This window comes from Schistocerca piceifrons, chromosome 3 (genome assembly GCF_021461385.2).
Source record: "Schistocerca piceifrons isolate TAMUIC-IGC-003096 chromosome 3, iqSchPice1.1, whole genome shotgun sequence".
Taxonomy (NCBI): Eukaryota; Metazoa; Arthropoda; class Insecta; order Orthoptera; family Acrididae; genus Schistocerca; species Schistocerca piceifrons.
This window is the reverse complement of record NC_060140.1, coordinates 31040788-31061593: the sequence shown is the minus strand read 5'-3', so window position 1 is coordinate 31061593 and position 20806 is coordinate 31040788. Positions and strand designations below refer to the sequence as shown.

Below are 20806 nucleotides of genomic sequence, written 5' to 3'. Positions count from 1 at the left end.
TGTGCCCGTCGTGGACAGAATAACGGAATTAATTAGTAAGGATCGGACAAGTGCGAGTAGATTCACGCTCTGAGAGTTCCGTCCAAACTTTACACGTAGAGAGTTCATCTATTGATGTTGATGAGTGAGTTTGCGAGCATCAAAATATGTAACATAAATAGCCGTATTTTTTGACTGCATTGACTTAGAAGCTTAGACTTTTCACACCACCAAGGACTTCTTACACGACCCTACCCGTTCCTGAGAAAAAGAGGCATTAGCAGACGTACAGACAAACAACAAACTGATCCTATAAGGGTTCCGTTTTCACCGACTGAGGTACAGAATGTTAAAAATACGTTGCTCCAACAGGAATTAAATCTAAATCACACGACTATAGAGAGAAGGATTATTCTCGCAACTGCCTACAGCGTGTCAATGGCAGTCTCAGTGGTTTATTACAAATGAACATACAAAATAAATCTAACATGTATTACCGTTAACACTGCTTTATCACTGTTTGGCAATGAATCATTACAAAATTTATTGACAGTTGGTCAGTTATTGAGGGCATTTAACCCAAACTGTCTCTCTACGCGCTCACATTAAGAGTCCTATCCATACACAGTTAATTTTAACAAGACAGCACAGCGGATGTAAGCTGATATTATTTGTTACGTGCTTTCTGTTTAATTATATGTGCTAACATTTACCGCTATGGGTGAGTGTGCCTGTACGCTGAATTTGATATATTTTGACTCGAACGCTGACACGTAGCACACTAACAGCGATAACACACTGATAAAAGCGAAGAGAAAGTCCCATCAAAGAAATAAGAAACGTTTTACGTACACCTTAGTTTTTGAATAGTTTTCGTATTTTAAACATTCGTCTCGGTATTAAACGCCAGAACTCATTGTAAACTTCCGTCTTCAGGCACACCGGAAGTTTAGTTTTTAAAACCCGCTATTAAAACACTCGGGTCATTTCCCTTCTAACTTATTTCTCCAATTGTCAATTTAATAGTTTTTTTTCAACTGCTCTTAAATTGGTTCTAGCACTCTGTTTTTAATATTCACTATTTTATTTTTTGTAGTGTTGGCTATACGTTGCTTCACATTACTGAATTGGATTTTCAGGCCCACTTTCAGAGTTGCTGTGTTAATGCTGTTACGTTGTGCTGAAGTTCATCAGCGCCATCGATGAACGCTACAATTTCTTCAAGAAAATAAAAGTTTTCCGGCTGCGACACGTTCCTTTTGTTTTCCCAGTGTAGGGATCGGAAAGCCTCCACAGAACGTACTGAGAATACATCTGGCGGCATGGAATCTCTATCTAGCTCTTCTTTAATTCCAAACGTCTCACTATTTTGATAAAATCTAATGGAAGTCGTAGCACTGATATATAAATTCTGCGATATATACTCAGTTAGGTCTTCATTTTCTAGGACTGTAAATGCAGACTTGTTACAACTGAATCAGTCCCAAACAGAGTGGTAATATACACTCATTGCCCCATTCTGAAGCTAGCTTCTTTCTTTGCCCATCTTTTCTGCGTCTCTGATGATAATTTTCGTGAATGCCTTGTATATTACGGAGGGAAAGCAGATATGACTAATTTTTTATGTCCGGTTTGTTTCTTTTCTTACGAAGTACAGTAAGTACGGCACTGATCCAGTTCGGGGGTCATTCTGAAAACGATTATGCAAATTCATTTTTGATTACTTTGCCTCCAGCTTTAACCTTTTCTGATGATAATCCACAAGCCCTTCGTTTCTGCGTATCTCGAACTGCTTCTTGTGCCTCAGCTGGAATTGCTTCCAACTTATCATTGCATTAATTACTGACTGAGTTTGTGATTCTTCTCTTGAAATATACAGACAATCTTAGAGTGCTAATTGGCCGAGCGGTTCTAGGCGCTTCAGTCTGGAACCGCGCGACCGCTACGGTCGCAGGTTCGAATCCTGCCTCGGGCATGGATGTGTGTGATGTCCTTAGGTTAGTTATGTTTACGTAGTTCTAAGTTCTAGGGGACTGATGACCTCAGAAGTTAAGCCCCATAGTGCTCAGAGCCATTTTTTTTAGAGTGCCTCTCTATTGTCAGGCATTTCGCCGCCTGCCAATTATCTGTTGAAGCGAGGTATCTGCACACCACAAATTTCCGTGATTCGCCTTTTGCTCTGTTCGTTTCTGTAACATCTTTTGCTGCTTGAATAAGTAGCGTTGTCACATAATTCCACCTTTTCTTTACGCCTGTATAATTTACATTTTATAACATAAATAAATTATCCTATCCTATTCATCCAATACAAAGAAAAACAGAGAGAACGTGTACTGCCTAAAGTAGCAATGCACTATAAACCCTGGGCAAGAGAAGTGTGGGAAGACCGAAGATGAGATGGTGCGACCGGAACACGCCCTACCTAACCCTGGACTGGAAGAAGAACAAGATCCTGCATTTATAATTTTCTGCTCGTTGAGTATGTTTCTGTGGCATTCTGTCTATATTTCCTATACATCTTTTGAATCTATAATCACGTGAAGTACTGAAGTGGTTTAGGATCGTCACAGGCCGTAAAATTTTTTTTGTTTTATTTCTTGTTCTATTTGCTCCTTGCCACGTGATTTTCTTTTTGATTTCTTCCAGAATAAATTGTTATCAATATACATGTTGCTCGCTGTAAATTCTACTAATATATGAACTGTATTATTTCTGAGATCTTATTATATCCGGAGTTTCCCACAGATAAATCGTCCTTTACATTTGGTCCTGCTCTGATACTAAAACCTCTCATTATCATCTTCTAGTGCAATTTGATGCCGTTTATCAGCCTCTGCAACTCTTCACAGAGATCTTAACTCCTTTATCAGACTATGACCATGTTGTTAACTTTCATAAGATCTCTTGTTCCGTTTGAAACAAGTTTTGCTATTCCGTGTGAGATTCGTTCTGTACATCTAATATTGTTTTTCATTATCTTGTTCTTAATAAATTCTGGATATGAATTTCTTCCCGGGTTCTGCAATTTTATGCCCCATGAATAAATATATAACGCTTATTTTATGCAAATAGTGCCCCACGACTCGAATATAGTTAAATTACGTCATTTTCACCACGAAAGGCTGCTGACTGAAAAACTATATTTACCAAAAATTCTAGTATCATGAATTGTCAATCTAGCATAGTGAACATACACCAAAGAAAACCATCAATGATAAAATATAACCTGTGGGGCTCTATTACAGGTAATGCCAATACAACATGATATATAATCACAGTTGTGACTGTCAAGTGGCCTAATAGTGGAACTCACAGTATGTGATCAGCGCCAACTGACTGTCACGGCATTGACTCCATACGACCTTGAATAGTTATGATTGTAACAGAACCCCACAAGGTTATTTCTTATTACAGAAGACGCATTACTATCAATTTTAAATATACAGAACTGACAGTTTATACTATTTGACAGTAAATAAAATTTTTTGTTCTGTCAGCATCTTATCTGGAAGAGTATGACGGTCCTTATGGGTTTTAGGAAGCCTTCTTCCAGGAAAGCACGGTGCTACGAAACGGTCTCCTTTATGTCTATTCGTGACGGTATCGCAAAGAACTAATGGATCCAGTTGATATCGTCGATAGAGCTACTTCAAGATGAACGATCTGGAATGTCACTGAAGCCGAAGACGAGATGTGGAGACGTTTGATAACTGGTGCAATGAAATGGCAGCTAGTAAATTAACGGTGGACTTTTTAAGCATTTTCAAAGAAACTCAGCTCCTATTCAAAAATGGTTCAAATGGCTCTGAGCACTATGGGACTCAACTGCTGAGGTCATTAGTCCCCTAGAACTTAGAACTAGTTAAACCTAACTAACCTAAGGACATCACAAACATCCATGCCCGAGGCAGGATTCGAACCTGCGACCGTAGCGGTCTTGCGGTTCCAGACTGCAGCGCCTTTAACCGCACGGCCACTTCGGCCGGCTTCAGCTCCTATTCTCGACGTTTAGTTGTTACTAGTACAAATATGAACCACTGGAAATATTTTTACGTTGAAGCTATTTTCTTGCATTAAGATACGTGTATTTTTTATCTTAAAGACACAATCTGAACTGTATTTACACACATCTTTGATAACATATGGAATCTTGGGCTACTCAGCCTAACGTGGCATATCCCTCATTACATTCAAACTCAGTGTGTTGCTGCGCTACTTCCTCAGAAGTTCGGCTCGGCAGGTATTTATTTCTATTTGAAAAGACGGTGCTATGCATTCGCGCTACCACGTGTACGCCACGCAACCTGTCCACTGCTCCCTTCCGCAACACTGTTGTGCACCAACTAGTAGATCTCTCGTACTCAGGCCACCATACAGAGCACCGGCATCGCTTTCCCGGCTTCTATTCCTGCATGATTCCCGGGAAGAAACATTGTCAGCCCTCCTCTTTTTGCTTCTTAATGTCTCTAATGATATTCACGTGTTGTTTAAGCGAAGTTTAAGTTGGAGGATCTGCACAGAATGTTCGCCGCTTTTCGCTAGGACGCTATTGCTGTGGTACTGGTTTGCTGCAGCTATTCACACTGGGCTGTCTTGAGTAAGATTACAGCAACCTGCATCCCTTTGCACCTGCTCACTCTGTTCCAGCTTTGGTCTGACTCCACACTCCCCTCCATTACCAAATTGACTATTCCTTGAAACCTAAGAATGCGTCCGACCAATCAATCATATCTTTTAGTCAAGTTGGGACAAAGATTTACTTTGTCCCCGATTGGATCCAGTGTCTCTTCATTATTTATCCGATCTTTTCGTATGACACTCAGCATTCTTCTGTGATACCGTATTTCAAAAGCTCCTATATTTTCTTGTCTGTACTGTCTGTCGTTAACGTTTCTTTTCTGCAGAAGGTTACATTCCAAACAAATATTTCCAGAAAATACTTCTTAACATTCAAATTTGTATTAGATGTGAATATACTTATCTTTTTCAGAGAGGTGTTTCCTTCTGAAAGTTTTCTGTTTATGTTCTTTATGCTTCTACCATCGTCAGTTATTTTGCTGCCCGAAAAAGCGAAACTCGTTTACTACTTTTAGAGTTTAATTTATTGATTTAATTCCATCAACGTTACCTAATTTACTCGTAATTTGACTACATTCCATCAACCTTTTTCTTTTACTTTTGTTGGTGTTCATTTTACAACCCCTTTTGAAGATACTATCCATTCACTTAACTGCTCTTCCAAGTCCTTTGCTTGTTTGCTGTCTCTGACAAAATTACAATGTATTCAGCCAACCTTAATTATTTATTTCTTAGCCGTAAACTTCAATTTTCTTTCCAAATTTCTCTTTGGTGTCCCATAGTGCATGGTTTATGTACTGACTGAATAGCACGGAAGACTCTACAACCCTGTATCCATCCATTGTCATTCCCTTCTGTTTCCTTTCTTTCATGCCCTTCAGTTCTTATAACAGCAGTCTGGTATCTGTACAAGTTGTGGATAAACCTTCACCCCTAACGTTTACGTCCGTCACCAGAATTTCAAAGAGTATATTCCGGTCAGCACTGTCAAAAGCCAGTGTGTAGGCTCCTGGAGTTTTCAGATCAAGACTATCTGCGATCGACAATGGTTTTCCTCTAGTGCCTCTCTTTGGACTTTTGCGGGTAATTTTGTGACGGTTACGCGTTAAATAAACGAACCGTGGCATATTACGTAGCTCTTCTTTGGACATTCGCTCACTTCGTCCCTTAAAGCAGCAGATGTGACGAACAGTGTTCAGCAATCGGACGAACGAGGGTTTTGTAAGCGTCCTCCTTATTGTGAGATATCCGGCTGAAATCTACTTTCCAGTGACTGGTTTTACTAGGGCGTTCTACTTTACAACGATGCTGATAGAGATCCCTAAATATTACACAGTTACGACCCATCCCAGTGACCGATCCTGAAACACCCTCTTGTCATCTGTTTGAGCGCGTTGTCGAACCAACCTACGAGCGAGCGCCGGTGATTATCTGCAAACAGTCTCGTCCCATTTTGTAACTATTTTTAAGCACATGAAGCTCTGTTACACCTGTGTCGTTTGCGAACAGCCTACGAAACTTGAAGGCATTGTAAGCTAGGTTGTTTGTGCATATTATGAAAATCGGTGATCTTCTCAGTGTATCGTGAGGTAAAATGGACATTTCATTCTCACATGACAACGGTTCCCCATTAACAACGAGGTATTGGAGTCTGTTTCCTGGGAAGTCTTTAATCGATTTGCACCGATGGTTTCCGTAAGAACGTATTCTGTTAACTAGACGGCACTGAACAGTAGCATCGAATACTTTCTGGAAGTCAAACGACACGCCAACAACGTGGAATCCGCTATGCACACGTACAATCTCGTGGCAGCTAAGTTTCTCACGATTCATGTTTGGTTCTGATTTCTACGGAGGAGCTGTTCGGTCTACAAAAAAGTCATCATACGCGAGTACAGAATATATTCCATAATTCTACAACAAGCTGACATCAGCTAATTAGGTCCGTATTTCAGCGCGCCGCCCTGATGTCGCACTTAGAGACTGCTACGTCCCGTGATGTTGTTCCAGCGACGTACGATACACCTGCTAGAAGAGGCGCCGGTTATTCCGCATACTCGAATGAAGGGAGATTAGAATTTAACGTCCTGTCGACGGTGAGGTCTTCAGAGGAGAAGCGTAAGCTTGGACTGAGGAAGGAATGAGAGAGAAAATCACTGTGTCCTTTTCGAACGAGCCATCTCGGTATTTGCCCTAAGAATTTAAGGAAGCCAAATAAAAAGTAAATGTGGGTGGCGCATATTCCATTTAGAATCGAAGTCTCGAGTCCTTTCTTCCGTCGAGCGTCTTCAGTTGGTATTCAGTACCGTGTTCACTTACTTTTGTATCTGCCATTTTGACATCCGTCCGAGGGTCGAAACTGCGCTGTATTCGTCCTCGGCGAAAAATTTTCGGAAGACAGCTTTAGTAACTGAGCTTTCCTTTTATCGTCTTCCGTTTGAATGCCGTCAACGGCCACGATTTGTAGCACTGGCTGAGTTATGTGGGACCCGTTGAGCAGCCATTAAGCTCTGCAAAAATATCTTCAAGCTCCTCATAAAAGTTTGACACCATCAGTATATTCACGAACTTGTGTGGGTTTAGATTTAGGTACAGAGAATGAATGAATAAACTCCATTAAACTGAATAAAAGCGGAACGAATTTTTCTCTATCAGCGGAGTGTGCTCTGGCAAGTGCTCCCTAACCACGACTCGCGACCCGTTTCCACGCCTATACTTCCGCTAGTACATCGTCTCCTACTTTCCAGACTTCACAGTAGTTCCCCTGCGAAACCTCAAGGACTAGCACTCCTTCCTTTGTTCTAGGAGTGGATACTGCAGGCCCTTCCATCCGGTTGATTCTTGTCTTCTGGAAAAAGGGGTTCACGAGGTGTGCTCGTTCATTACCGCCTGCGAAGACGAACCTATTGCCGAAATGTTGACTGTAGGCTGGACATTGTAGTAGAGGATCCTGTCCCTATATTGCACAGAATGACAATGAAGGGAGACGTCCGGCATCCGTGCGTGATACATGCCTAAAAAATGACTAATCCATCTTTCTCAATGCGTGGGGCTGCCTCGGAATGCTCCTATGACGTCATCAGGCGTCAAACAAACCCCGCCCACGGAGGTGAAGAGAATCCGGCATCACTGACCGAGGTGTTCCCTTGCGCGCGTTGTTCGCGTACTTTGGAGCTGCGTGATACCCTCCTGGTAGCCTCTAAAAAGGCACGGCTCACTTGTGTTTTCTTCGGTGTAACTACGAGCCATATAATCTGTTGGTACCAGCTACCAGCTGGTGTCGTTCACCGCATGCAACTGCTGACTGGCACATCCTCAATGCTTCGTGTTCCACAACAGCGGCTGAATGTTGAAACATTGGCAGTGTGCGTTGACCCAAATTGTCTGGGAACGCGCCACGCTAACTACCCTTTCTTGCCGTGAATTGACAACGCGCACGGTCTAATATTGAAATGACACTGCGAGAATAGTGAAACGAGTCGCCTACCGTTCTCAGGCGTCACGAAAACTAGTTGCACCACGAAAAGTATTTGGGCTGACACTCTTCTGTATTCTAACCCCATAGCGTCACGGGAGAGCCTCTGCATTGTTATCGGCATGCTGAATCCGCAATTTGTGTTCGGTAACACAAACGGCACAGCACTGCCCGCCAAAGCCAGACATCCGGGTCAGAACACCGGGCTGCCACACAGCTGCAATTTCTCAAAAACTGAAAATGAAGCAGTAACAGTAACCTATCGTAATGTGTAACTCTCCTCTTAGTGAAAGGGTACAGACGTATCATACATTACTTGTACTAAAACTGTTTTACATTAAAAAATGATAAGAGATATGTATACGTATATTTCTCCAAAAAGTGTTAACATTTTTATCCAGAAACGACTGTGTTGTGGTCTTCAGTCCTGAGACTGGTTTGAGGCAGCTCTCCACGCTACTCTATCCTGTGCAAGCTGCTTCATCACCCAGTACGTACTGCGGCCTACATCCTTCTGAATCTGCTTAGTGTATTCATCTCTTGGTCTCCCTCTACGATTTTTACCCTCCACGCTGCCCTCCAATACTAAATTGGTGATCTCTTGATGCCACAGAACATGTTCTACCAACCGATCCCTTCTTCTAGCCAAGTTGTTCCACAAACTCCTCTTCTCCCCAGTTCTATTCAATACCTCCTCATTAGTTATGTGATCTACCGATCTAATCTTCAGCACTCTTCTGTAGCACATTTCGAAAGCTTCTATTCTCTTCTTGTCTAAACTATTTATCGTCCACTTTTCACTTCCATACATGGCTACACTCCATACAAATACTTTCAGAAACGACTTCCTGACACTTCTCTTCTTCAGAAACGCTTTCCTTGCCATTGCCAGTCTACATTTTATATCCTCTCTACTTCCACCATCATCATTTATTTTGCTCCCCAAATAGCAAAACCCCTTTACTACTTTAAGTGTCTCATTTCTTACTCTAATTCCCTCACCATCACCCGAGTTAACTCGACTACATCCCATTATCCTCGTTTTGCTGTTGTTGATGTTCATCTCATATCCTCCTTTCAAGACACTGTCCACTCCGTTCAACTGCTCTTCCAAGTCCTTTGCTGTCTCTGACAGAATTACAATGTCATCGGCGAACCTTAAAGTTTTTATTTCTTCTCCATGGATTTTAATACCTACTCCGAATTTTTCTTTTATTTCCTTTACTGCTTGCTCAATATACAGATTCAATAACATCGGGGAGAGGCTACAACCGTATCTCACTCCATTCCCAACCACTGCTTCCCTTTCACGTCCCTTGACTATTATAACTGCCATCTGGTTTCTGTACAAATTGTAAATAGCCTTTCGCTCCCTGTATTTTACCCCTGCCACCTTCTGAATTTGAAAGAGAGTATTGCAGTCAACACTGTCAAAAGCTTTCTCTAAGTCTACAATTGCTAGAAACGTAGGTTTGCCTTTTCTTAATCTATCTTCTAAGATGAGTCGTAGAGTCAATGTTGCCTCACGTGTTCCAATATTTCTACGGAATCCAAACTGATCTTCCCCGAGGTCCGCTTCTACCTGTTTTTCCATTCGTCTGTAAAGAATTCGCGTTAGTATTTTGCAGCCGTGACTTATTAAACTAATAGAAACGACTATGGTTGGGAAAAAGGTTCGAAAAACCAATGCGAAAGTAGATCAAATCTTAGACAATCGACTGCTCCCACAGATGGCGATAGTTAGACGAAGATGCTTTACGGCGTGCTGAGTGATAGGTGCAGCAACGTGTTAGACTTGAGCAAAGCTGCAAACGCAACGCGTCGGTTCCTTACCTTCTGGCCGCGGAGGCGGCGGTGGCAGCGGAGGTATGATGCCGCCGTACTCTCCCCGGCCGCTGCCCTCGGACGCAGACAACGGGGACTCGTCGCCGCCGTCTTCTTGGTCGATCTGGAACGCACAAATCACCATTCTTACCCACCTGCTCCGCGATCATTAGTTTAAATATGGAAAAACGTAATCACTAACGATTGAAACCTCTGTAGAACGTCATATTTTGAAAGAAAAGGAAATAGAAGATTTTTTAAAACTTTATACGCATCTACTGTGAGACAATACTCACTGAGAAATGACAGAGGAAAACAGCTTCTCAACCCTTCTCATACACTGTTCTTAGACCTTAATTACAGCACTGAAGATAGCAAACACAGTAAATTTTTTGATAAATCGTTGTATACTGGTATTCTAAATGCTTACAGAAATTTGCAGCAGATTATTTACGCGATAAAACGAACAAATCGGCTGACATTTCCTTATGATGTTTCGTAAGAGGTTTACGTCTTAAATTTTTATTAACAATCACCAGATGGTGCTATCCCGGTGTTATAAAACCTGTCACTTGTCGTTGTTCAAATTATGACATCTCAGAACCTTGCTATGCAGTGTATTTACAGCGAGCGTTTAACAAAACAGTATTGTGAAAAGAACGGAAGTTCCACGTGAAGGTTTCCGGTGAATAATTGTTTACGATTTTCGTAGAGGGCTTAGTCAACAACAGTTTATCGAATCTCTTCGTTAAAGTTTTGGTACTGCATCAACTTCAGACTGTTTACAGCAGCATGTGACACACAGTGAGGTAGAAGCACACTTAGCCAAATCGATGACTGGAATGCGTTCGTTTATGAATAAACATTTGGCTTTCAAAAAGATCTGTTCCCGATGGACTCCGCAGAATTTGATCGAACAAAAGCATTCTCGTGACAGATGGCGTGAAGAAAAGCAAAAAAAAAAAAAAAAAAAAAATGGGGAATGCAAAATCCGCGTACAACTTCGCAGCAGGAGATGAAACCTTGTAGACAGACGTACGAGATGGAAACTAATAGTCAGTCAATTGTTTGTGACTTCCAGGATGAACGGAAAGCAACACAAGTTGTTCGCTCACGAAGCATCCACAAGCACCACGGCTCCTTTGCTACACCACACTTGTCGCACCCATTGTTTTAGAGAATCGAAGTACAGTTAATGCTGCGTCCAAAACGATTTGTCTGCCGCAATTCATTAACATAATTAGGAAAAACAACCGAAAACTTCGCTTTTCCCTCCATCATGATAACGTCATAGGCCACACAGTAAGTCTTACAATTGATTATTTCACAGAGAAAGAGATGAAATTAATATTCCTTATTTTCTTGATTTATCGCCTTGCGATTTATTTTGTTCTCTTGGTCGAACAAAAAAATGTGCGGACCGGGATTTTCGTCACTTCAACAAGCTGTCGAATCCTTCCAGCACCACACGCGTAAAAGTGTACAAGTTTTAAACGGGATTATTTTCTGAAGCAATAGAATGATTTGGTACCATAAAATGTACTCCTTTGATAGTGAAAACTTAAAAAGACGGCAACTAAATTACAAATACACATCAAAAAAAGTTTTGCATCACCTCGGTTCTGAGAGTTCCGGAGCCTGTACAGGAAATTACAACAGAGATCAACATAAACATCATTTCCGCCCTTTTTATTGATCATGAAAACCACACATTGCAGGTTGTACCACCATATAGCGAGACCTTCAGAGGTGGTGGTCCAGGTGGTGGTCCAGATTCCTGTACACACTGGTACCTCTAAAACCCAGTAGTACGTCCTCTTGCACTGATGCGTGCCTGTATTCGTCGTGGCATACTATCCACAAGTTCGGCAAGGACTGTTGGACCAGACTGTCTCACTCCTCAAGGGCTATTCGACGTGGATCCCTCAGAGTGGTTGGTGGGTCACGTCGTCCGTAAACAGCCCTTTTCAACCTATCCCAGGCATGTTCTATAGGATTCATGTCTGGAGAACATGTTGGCCATTGTAGTCGAGCGATGTCGTTTTCCTAATAGAAGTCATTCACAAGATGTGCACGATGGGGTCACGAATTGTCGTCCATGAAGACGAATACCTCGCCAATATGCTGCCGATATGGTTGCACTATCGGTCGGAAAATGGCGTTCATGTATCGCACAGCCGTTACGGCTCCTTCCATGGCCACCAGCTGCGTTCGTCGACCCCACTTAATGCCACCCCAGAACAGCAGGGAACCTCCACCTTGCTGCATTCGCTGGACAGTGTGTCGAAGCCGTTCAACCTGACCGGATTGCCTCCAAACACGTCTCTGACGATTGTCTGGTTGAAGGCATATGCTACACCCATCGGTGAAGAGAACGTGATGCCAACCCTGAGCAGTCCATTCGGCATGTTGTTGGCCCCATCTGTAGCGCACTGCACGGTGTCGTGGTTGCAAAGATGGACCTCGCCTTGGACGTCGGGAGTGAAGAACCGTATCATGCAGCTTATTGAACACAGTTTGAGTCGTAACACGACGTTGTGTGGCTGCACGAAAATCATTATTCAACATGGTGGCGTTGTGCCAGGGTTCCTCCGAGCCATAATCCTTAGGTAGCGGTCATCCACTGCAGTGATAGCCCTTGGGCGGCGTGAGCGAGTCGTATTATCGACAGTTCCTGTCTCTCTGTATCTCCTCCATGTCCGAACAACATCGCTTTGGTTCACTTCGAGACGGACGGCCGATGTGGCCGAGTGGTTCTAGGCGCTTCAGTCTTGAACCGCGCGACCGTTAGGGTCGCAGGTTCGAATCCTGCCTCGGGCATGGATTGTGTGATGTCCTTAGGTTAGTTAGGTTTAAGTAGTTCTAAGTTCTAGGGGACTGATGATCTCAGATGTTAGTCCCATAGTGCTCAGAGCCAATTGAACCATTCGATTTTCACTTCGAGACTCCTGGACACTTCCCTTGTTGACAGCCCTTCCTGGCACAAAGTAACAATGCGGACGCGATCGAACCGCGGTATTGACCGTATAGGCATGGTTGAACTACAGACAGTACGAGCTATGAAACAGGAGATGGAAGTTTTTATGAAACTATTTCGTTTTATTAAAAATATTTAAAGTTAAATCTATGAAAATGTGTGTTAGGAGATGACTGGAATGACTGGAACTGATCTGCTGTCGGACCCCCTTCGTCTAATAGGCGCTGCTCATGCATGGTTGTTTACATCTCTGGGCGGGTTTAGTGACATCTCTGAACAGTCAAGGGGACTGTGTCTGTGATACAATATCTAAAGTCAACGTCTATTTTCAGGAGTTCTGGGAACTGGGGTTATGCAAAACTCTTTTTGATATATATCTTCAGGTATTAGGCATGATATATAACCTATGTCCGTCCGAATGTTTATTAGAGCAACGTGTAAAAATCTTTAGTAAAATTCGTGATTTCTGGTAGCAACGTTAAACTATGACTTGTCTTTATTAGCGCCGGCTGCTTTACTCACGTAGACTGTACGGTCTTCACACGTATTTTTATTTCTTGTAATTTAATTTTTATGTTGTTCCCAAGTTGCAACGTATTCTAACCCTTTCACGCTAATTAAAGCCACAGAAGCATGCTCTTTCCAAAATGTACTTCTAACTAAAGGGCGATTCTGGTAGTTGCAGTCGGAGATCTTTGTTAATTCTGCCCTTTCATTTCTTGTGGTGATATTTTCATAAAAATTTTCATCCCCTAACACATATTTTTACAGATTTAACTTTAAATATTTTTAATAAAACGAAATATTTTCATAAAAATTTCCATTTCCTGGTTCACCCCCTTAGGGCTTGAATTTCCAAGAAACACCGAAACGTATTATTTTATGTAGGTTAGTCCTTACAAAGAAGGAAACAGCAACCAGCCACTGTCTGTTGCTGTTTTCGTCTTGGTAAGAACTAACCTACATTAATTATACACAGCCACTGTCTCACCATGTCAGTATTAGACAAAATAGTATTATTTTATTTCTGACCGAAAAGCAAAACACACATTTTCAGAAATTTAGTTTCAATTAAATACTTCCATAAAAATTTTCATCCCTTATTTAACACCTTAGGGGTTGAATCTCCAAAAATAATACAACGAACAATTTTTTATAATGAAATGAACACCCTTAGCTGCTTACAGGCGTTGACATACGTCAACGGGGACAGATGAAAATGTGCGCCCCGACCGGGACTCGAAACCGGGATCTCCTGCTTACATGGCAGACGCTCTATACATCCGACAAGGGGAAGGCCTCAGACACGACCAACCGATTCGGCTCAAATTTGGCAGGTCGCTTGTGTACATCCTAAAACGAAGGACACCACAAGATCCTGAGGAAGATCCTAGCAGAGGGGTCGATCATTTTAGAAGAAACATGACGCGGCCTAATAACCCAGAAGATTTTAAGTTCAGTGACAACAGCCACGAAAGCTTGCAGACTTTGGTCTATTGTTACCTAAAAGTTGTAACAGCGTTTTCCACCACTAAATAGTTAAACAGTTTGCAGAAAAAGAAGTACGTAAAAGCCTCGTACTATCGGCTAAAGCTCCTGTAACAAGGTGTATACCTTCCTCTTGCTCCTCGTCTGTGACTTCAGCCATAACAGACCGTTTTCAATCAAGTGACCAGATTTTGATATTTAATGATTTTTCAGCTTTTAAAACATAAAAATAACAGATGTTTTGTGAGAATAGTAACCATAAATGCTATTTACATGTAACAACAAGCCGAATCATATTTTTAACCTATGTAAATACCCTATTGTCTTGCCAGTTGTCAGAATAATCACTACTTCCTGCACCCATCAACAACCTGGTTACATGCTCAGACCACTCTTTCCTTCCAACATTGATTCAATTACGATTTTCACCAACGAATCAGGTCATAATACCGGTATGTGCCAAACTATTTCGCCTCTACCATTCATCCGTTCCTTATCGGGCACAGTTCCCAGCTGACCCGCTGCACGCCATTTCCACTCCTTACTCGCATCTTGAGCAGTCTAACGTGAAAGGCTTCTAATCATTGAATTTCTATCTGTCTCACTGTCCACGTTTCACAGCATCACACTGTTATGCTCCAAGCATAATTTTTCGTGACTCTCTCCCGGTTTCAACGTTTAGAATTTTGAGATGTTAACGGCTGTTTCCTTTTATAGACAGACATTTTGACTTGTGCAGCCTTTGCTACTTGCTGTTTTTCTATTTACATGCTTTGCTTATGGAACTTCTTGTCCACGTCCACCATTGAGCTGTCCAGTATTCCAACCTGCTGTGCTTTATGGCGTTTATTTTAGCCACCAACTAACATGTGTCATTGCGTTGACAGACGTAACTACATTCCTGTACGCTTTTCGCGACCACCGTTGTGTCATTAGCGAACAGACCGTGCAGAATTTCTGCTGTGACAAACAACTCCGTTACGACGATAGTTCCATCAGTACCTCTTGAATATATAAAATAAACCTGAGGGATGACGATGAGCAACCCTGGCCTGCCTCGCGCCTGTCCTAGTTTTGGTCCCTCGTGGCACACCAGTTTACTGTTTCATCCCCGGCTTTGATACCACACTGGAAACATTGTATTCCATTCCACTGTAGCCAAAGCCTTCAGCGAATCTATGAATTCAACGGATTTTCTGCGTTGGTGCCCCTATTCCTCTCAAAATCAGACTGATCTTTCTAAAATCTACTTTCAGTTTTCCCTTCCACTTTTAAATGAATTACTCTTCTGAGTGTTGTAGACGCGTACGATACTAAATAGTCTACAATTGTCATATGACGGATATTGTTCATTACGTCCGAGTTAATTGTGAGCTTCGCAACTGAAGAAGATTAATGCCTGAAGTTCGCGTTCAGTCACATAAAAGCTTTATTTTTTCAACGTGACGTTTCAGATAATGTGGATGTACCTTCAGCTGCAATGGCTTTCGCTGTATCAATGTATGTCCTTTCATTCGACGTCTTGTACCTCGTTTCAACAAAAAAGCCTTTTTGTCAACAAAAGGTGCAAGAGACCGTGTACGATAAGGGATGCAGATGCTGTAAAAACTAGTACGACACACTAGAAGGTGAATACACAGAGACTGAAAGGTTATTCAGCATATAGTAAAACGAAAGCCTTTTTCTGACTACAGGTGGAGTATATTCTTAGATTCACACAGGAAGTGTTCTTGCGAAGCTCCCTTGTTCCTGGTACATACTAAGACATATGTGCCAGTCGAAAAATTTCCGAGACTATTAATGGAAATAGAGAAAAGTCAAGACGGTAGTTTCAATGCTTCAGTGTTCCACCTAGCTTCCCCCTCCCCCCGGATTACAGAGGACAGAACGTTGAGATACAATCATCTGAAACTGTCACAAAAGTGTCTTTGGAAAGCGTTGACACTTCACGTGAGTTTCTGCACTTCGTCGTTTTATGGCAGGTTCGCATTGATAACACCTAGTCTCCTCACCCGCGATGATTTTTCCCAGAAAAGAGTTGTCCGCGTTTTGTATTTCGATAGAATCGTCGCGGACGTCCACGCGTCGTCGTTTTTATTCGGGAGTCAGAGCGTGCGGGACAAACTTTGTACACACTTTTTTCTTCTTCAAAAAGTTCTATAGGTTGTCTCGGACGCCTAATTTAGAGGTGTTGCTCCACTGCGATTTGTGGCACAACAGCGTTCACACACTTCGGTTACACGCCCACTAAACCCCTGTTCACAACTGACATCCGTCGTTTCGAGTCGTCGGTTCAGAGCGCCACCGCACTTGCACCGCTAACGTCGCTTACGCACCTGCAATAAAACGAGTGTGGGAACTTTTTGGACGGGCGGTGTGTTGCGATTGCGGTTCGGTTCGAGAGAAATGAAGAAAGCGAGTAAGGGGAGTCTGCGCGTGGCGCAGCAGCGGGAAGCTCAGTGGCCGCGGCTGAGCCGAGGTTCGCACGAGGCAGCAGGAGCTGCAGCTGCCAGCCGCAGCAGACGAGTTGCCTGCCGATGCGAGCACGTCTGTCCAAAAGGACAAGCGCGGAGGACCGATGACAAGACTCGGCAATGTGGCGGCATCGGGGATGGACACAGCGTTCCCACTCGTAGGACGAGAATAACAAAATTTCAATCACATACATTTTCTTATGCACGATCTGTTGAACGGAATGGACAGTGTCTTGAAAGGAGGGTATAAGATGAACATCAACAAAAGCAAAACGAGGATAATGGAATGTAGTCGAATTAAGTCGGGTGATGCTGAGGGTATTAGATTAGGAAATGACACACTTAAAGTAGTAAAGGAGTTTTACTATTCGGGGAGCAAAATAACTGATGATAGTCGAAGTAGAGACGATATAAAATGTAGATTAGCAATGGCAAGGAAAGCATTTCTGAAGAAGAGAAATTTGTTAACATCGAGTGTAGATTTAAGTGTCAGGAAGTCGTTTCTGAAAGTATTTGTATCGAGTGTAGCCACTACGGAAGTGAAACGTGGCCGACAAATAGTTTAGACAAGAAGAGAATAGAAGCTTTCGAAATGTGGTGCTGCAGAAGAATGCTGATGATTAAATGGGTAGATCACATAACTAATGAGGAGGTATTGAATAGAATTGGGGAGAAGAGGAGTTCGTGGCACAACTTGACAAGAAGAAGGGACCGGTTGGTATGACATGTTCTGAGGCATCGAAGGATCACCAATTTAGTATTGGAGGGCAGCGTGGAGGGTAAATATCGTAGAGGGAGACCAAGAGATGAATATACTAAACAGATTCAGAAGGATGTAGGCTGCAGTAGTTACTGGGAGATGAAGAAGCTTGCACAGGATAGAGTAGCATGGAGAGCTGCATCAAACCAGTCTCAGGACAGAAGACCACAACAACAACAACATGCACGATCTACGTAACTGTGCACTTCGTTTCTTATGAAAATCACAGACTGCCGATGTTATTCGATCTGCATATTAACCAAGCAGTAAAGGACACCGAAGAACAATTTGGAGAAGGAATTAGACTGTAATTCTGTCAGACAGCAAAGGACTTGGACGGGCAGCGAAACGGAATGCACATGTACTTGAATGGATGATGTAAGACGAAAATCAACAAAAGCAAAAGAAGGGTAATGGAATGTAGTACACTTAAATCAGGCGATGCTGAGGGAAGCAGACTAGGAAACGGGATGAGTTTTTGCTGTTTGGGCAGAAAAGTAAGCGGTGATAGAGGAAGCAGGGAGGATATAAAATAAGGACTGTTTATAGCAGGGAAAGAATTTGTGAAAAAGAGGAATTTGAAGGCATGTGAGATAAATTTAAGTGCTAGGACCTCTTTTCGGAAGGTACTGGTTCAAATGGCTTTGAGCACTATGGGACTCAACTTCTGAGGTCATCAGTCCCCCAGAACTTAGAACTACTTAAACCTAACTAACCTAGGGACATCACACATATCCATGCCCGAGGCAGGATTCGAACCTGCGACCGCAGCGGTCTCGCGGGTCCAGACTGTAACGCCTAGAACCGCTCGGCCACTCCGGCCGGCGAAGGTACTGGACTGAAACGTGAATGATAAGCGGTTCAGACACGAAGCTTTTGAAATGTGAATGCCGAAGAATAGATGGGTAGACGGCATAAGTAATGTAGTACTGAATAGAATTAGGAATAAAAGAAAATATGGCATAAGTTGACTGAATGAAGGGAGCGATTGATAAGATACGTTGTGAGACATCTAGGAATCACCGGTTTAGTCTTGGGGAAGTGCCGTGGTAAAAATTGTAGAGGGAGACAAGAGATGAATACAGCAGACAGGTTGAAATGTTCGTAGATTGTAGTAGTTATTCGAAGCTTGCACCGCATAGGCTAGCGTTGAAGAGTTGCATCAAACCAGACCGTAACAACAACAGTAGAATCGGTAACAGCATCGCACACAGATGTATGTACTGGATCTAATCATAGTCAAAACTGATTTCACATGTGCTTCACCAGGCTGACATCTATGTTGCACATTTCAAACACTAAGCAACTAAATAATTTTTTTAAACTTTCTTAAAAGGAAGTAAACTTTCTTACATTGTCATCTCCACAGTCCGCTTGTATCCGTAACGTAAAACCTGCAGAGATCACGTGTTTGAAAAGACATCTACATCAATACTCTGCAAACCATTGCGATGTGCGTGGCAGAAGGCACCTCCCATTGTATCCGTTATTAGGACTTCCTGACGCTCCATCCACATGCGGAGTGCGGGAAGAATAATTGATCGCCCGTCTGTGCACTGTGATTAAACTTGTATTCGCGATGCCTCCGGGAGCGATACGTAGGGTGTTGGAGTGTATTCGGGTTCGTGAGCCTTCAGACCGTGTTGTCTGTAGATGTGGAACTTCCGGCCGACCAGTTTTGCACCGTGGGTTTTCCAACATGATTATCCCCCACTGCTGATTTACGCTGGTCACTCAGACAGACTGATCGTCCATCAGACAGCTCCCTCGCCAACAGCCTTCGTTTTCGTATAGTTTCGTACTCCTAAGCTACTTGATCTCTAGAACACTGTGGTTAATGGACATAATTACAACAACGAAAGGGAAGCTGTGTCTTCCCAAAGACGGTCATCGGTGACTGGAAATGCACTTGTGCGTGAATTCTGAACTTAGTAAGTCCCGCGAACGTCTAAAAATTGCAAATGGCAGAATCGTGATTAAACAGCAACGTACTTGCCCATCTGACGAAGCACGTGCGCAGATTAAGAAACGAACGTACAGCTGCAGGAAAAAGAGTCCAACAAGAAAAGACAGTGCCTATTTTCCAAATTTTTAAAAGGAATTTCAAGATACGAAACAGAAAAGTTTTGATTTCGTCGCAAATATGCTGATTTAGGAGAAGAGCAAGACTGCAACGTGTGAGGTAACAAGAGAAACTATTGCTACGATCCAGATGCGTGGCATTCGTTCGGAGATTCAACTGAAAGAAAACATTTTCAAACTAACGAAACATAATAGTTTTCTGAAACTGACGATGTTCCTGACAAAAGAATTCTGGCGTTCGGTTGAGAAGAAACGGAGAAAATTCTGTGTGAGAACTGGGATTAACGGAGGAATACGGCAAAAGAGAAGCAGTCCGATTGTTTGACCACACGTGTGGTGCAGTGGAACATCTACCAAACAGCGCTGATGAAACGTGGATGGTAATAATGGAGGAAATGCTCTGTGGAGAAAAGTTCGTGAAATTCGCAGACTATATTGTCATCCAATAGATGGAAAATCCTACTATTGAAATGTGGAATGTTTTTAACCACGAATGTCGCTGAAGGATGGCATAGAAAAGTGAACTTTTCAATAAATCAAAAACATCCGAACGTACAATATCCGAAGGAGGAAGCAGTGTGTGCTATATATGAAATTAAACTTGTTTTCATTGGCCTCCCTCTTCAAAAAAGAAAAAAAAAGATATAAAAATTTTGACAAAAGGCTGAAAGACGTTATAAGAATACAAATAACGTCTCGGAGGTTTTCAGAAAATGTTTAAAATCTCTGGCTTTCTTACAAAAAAACTGAGTGAGAAATTAAAATTTATAAAATAAGACAAGAAGTTTACTCATTTGCTGCAGTGATGTTGTAATAAAGGAAAAATAGAAAAGTGTGAATAAAAAACTGAGAACAACAACATTTCAACATGCCTTTGTACTATGTGCATAGCCATTGGACAAAACGTGAAGGGATGTCAGCACAAACGGCCGGCGAAGAAGCTTCCTGTGACGGTGAGAAGACTCACGGCTAAAATACCACGTTGACGTCACGGATCGGACACATTCCAAGTTTCATCACTTAAAGTTGGTTCTTGAAACTTACTAAGTAGATTTACATGGAATAGTTCTCGTCTATTTTCCGATGTTTGCTAATCCAGTTTTATCGGCATCTCCATGACGCATTCTTGTGGGTCGAACCAACCTGTGACTATTCGTGCTCCTCTGCTT

General features: G+C 42.4%; 1 protein-coding gene across 1 annotated transcript in view; it reads right to left on the bottom strand.

The window, feature by feature from the left end:
- LOC124789721 (collagen alpha-1(XVIII) chain-like) overlaps positions 1-20806 on the bottom strand; it is a 971515-nt gene that overhangs the window by 268356 nt on the left and 682353 nt on the right. Inside the window, exon 4 of the mRNA XM_047257171.1 lies at positions 9866-9980. The gene's annotated coding sequence lies outside the window, so the exon portion shown is untranslated. The remainder of the gene's footprint in view (positions 1-9865; positions 9981-20806) is intronic.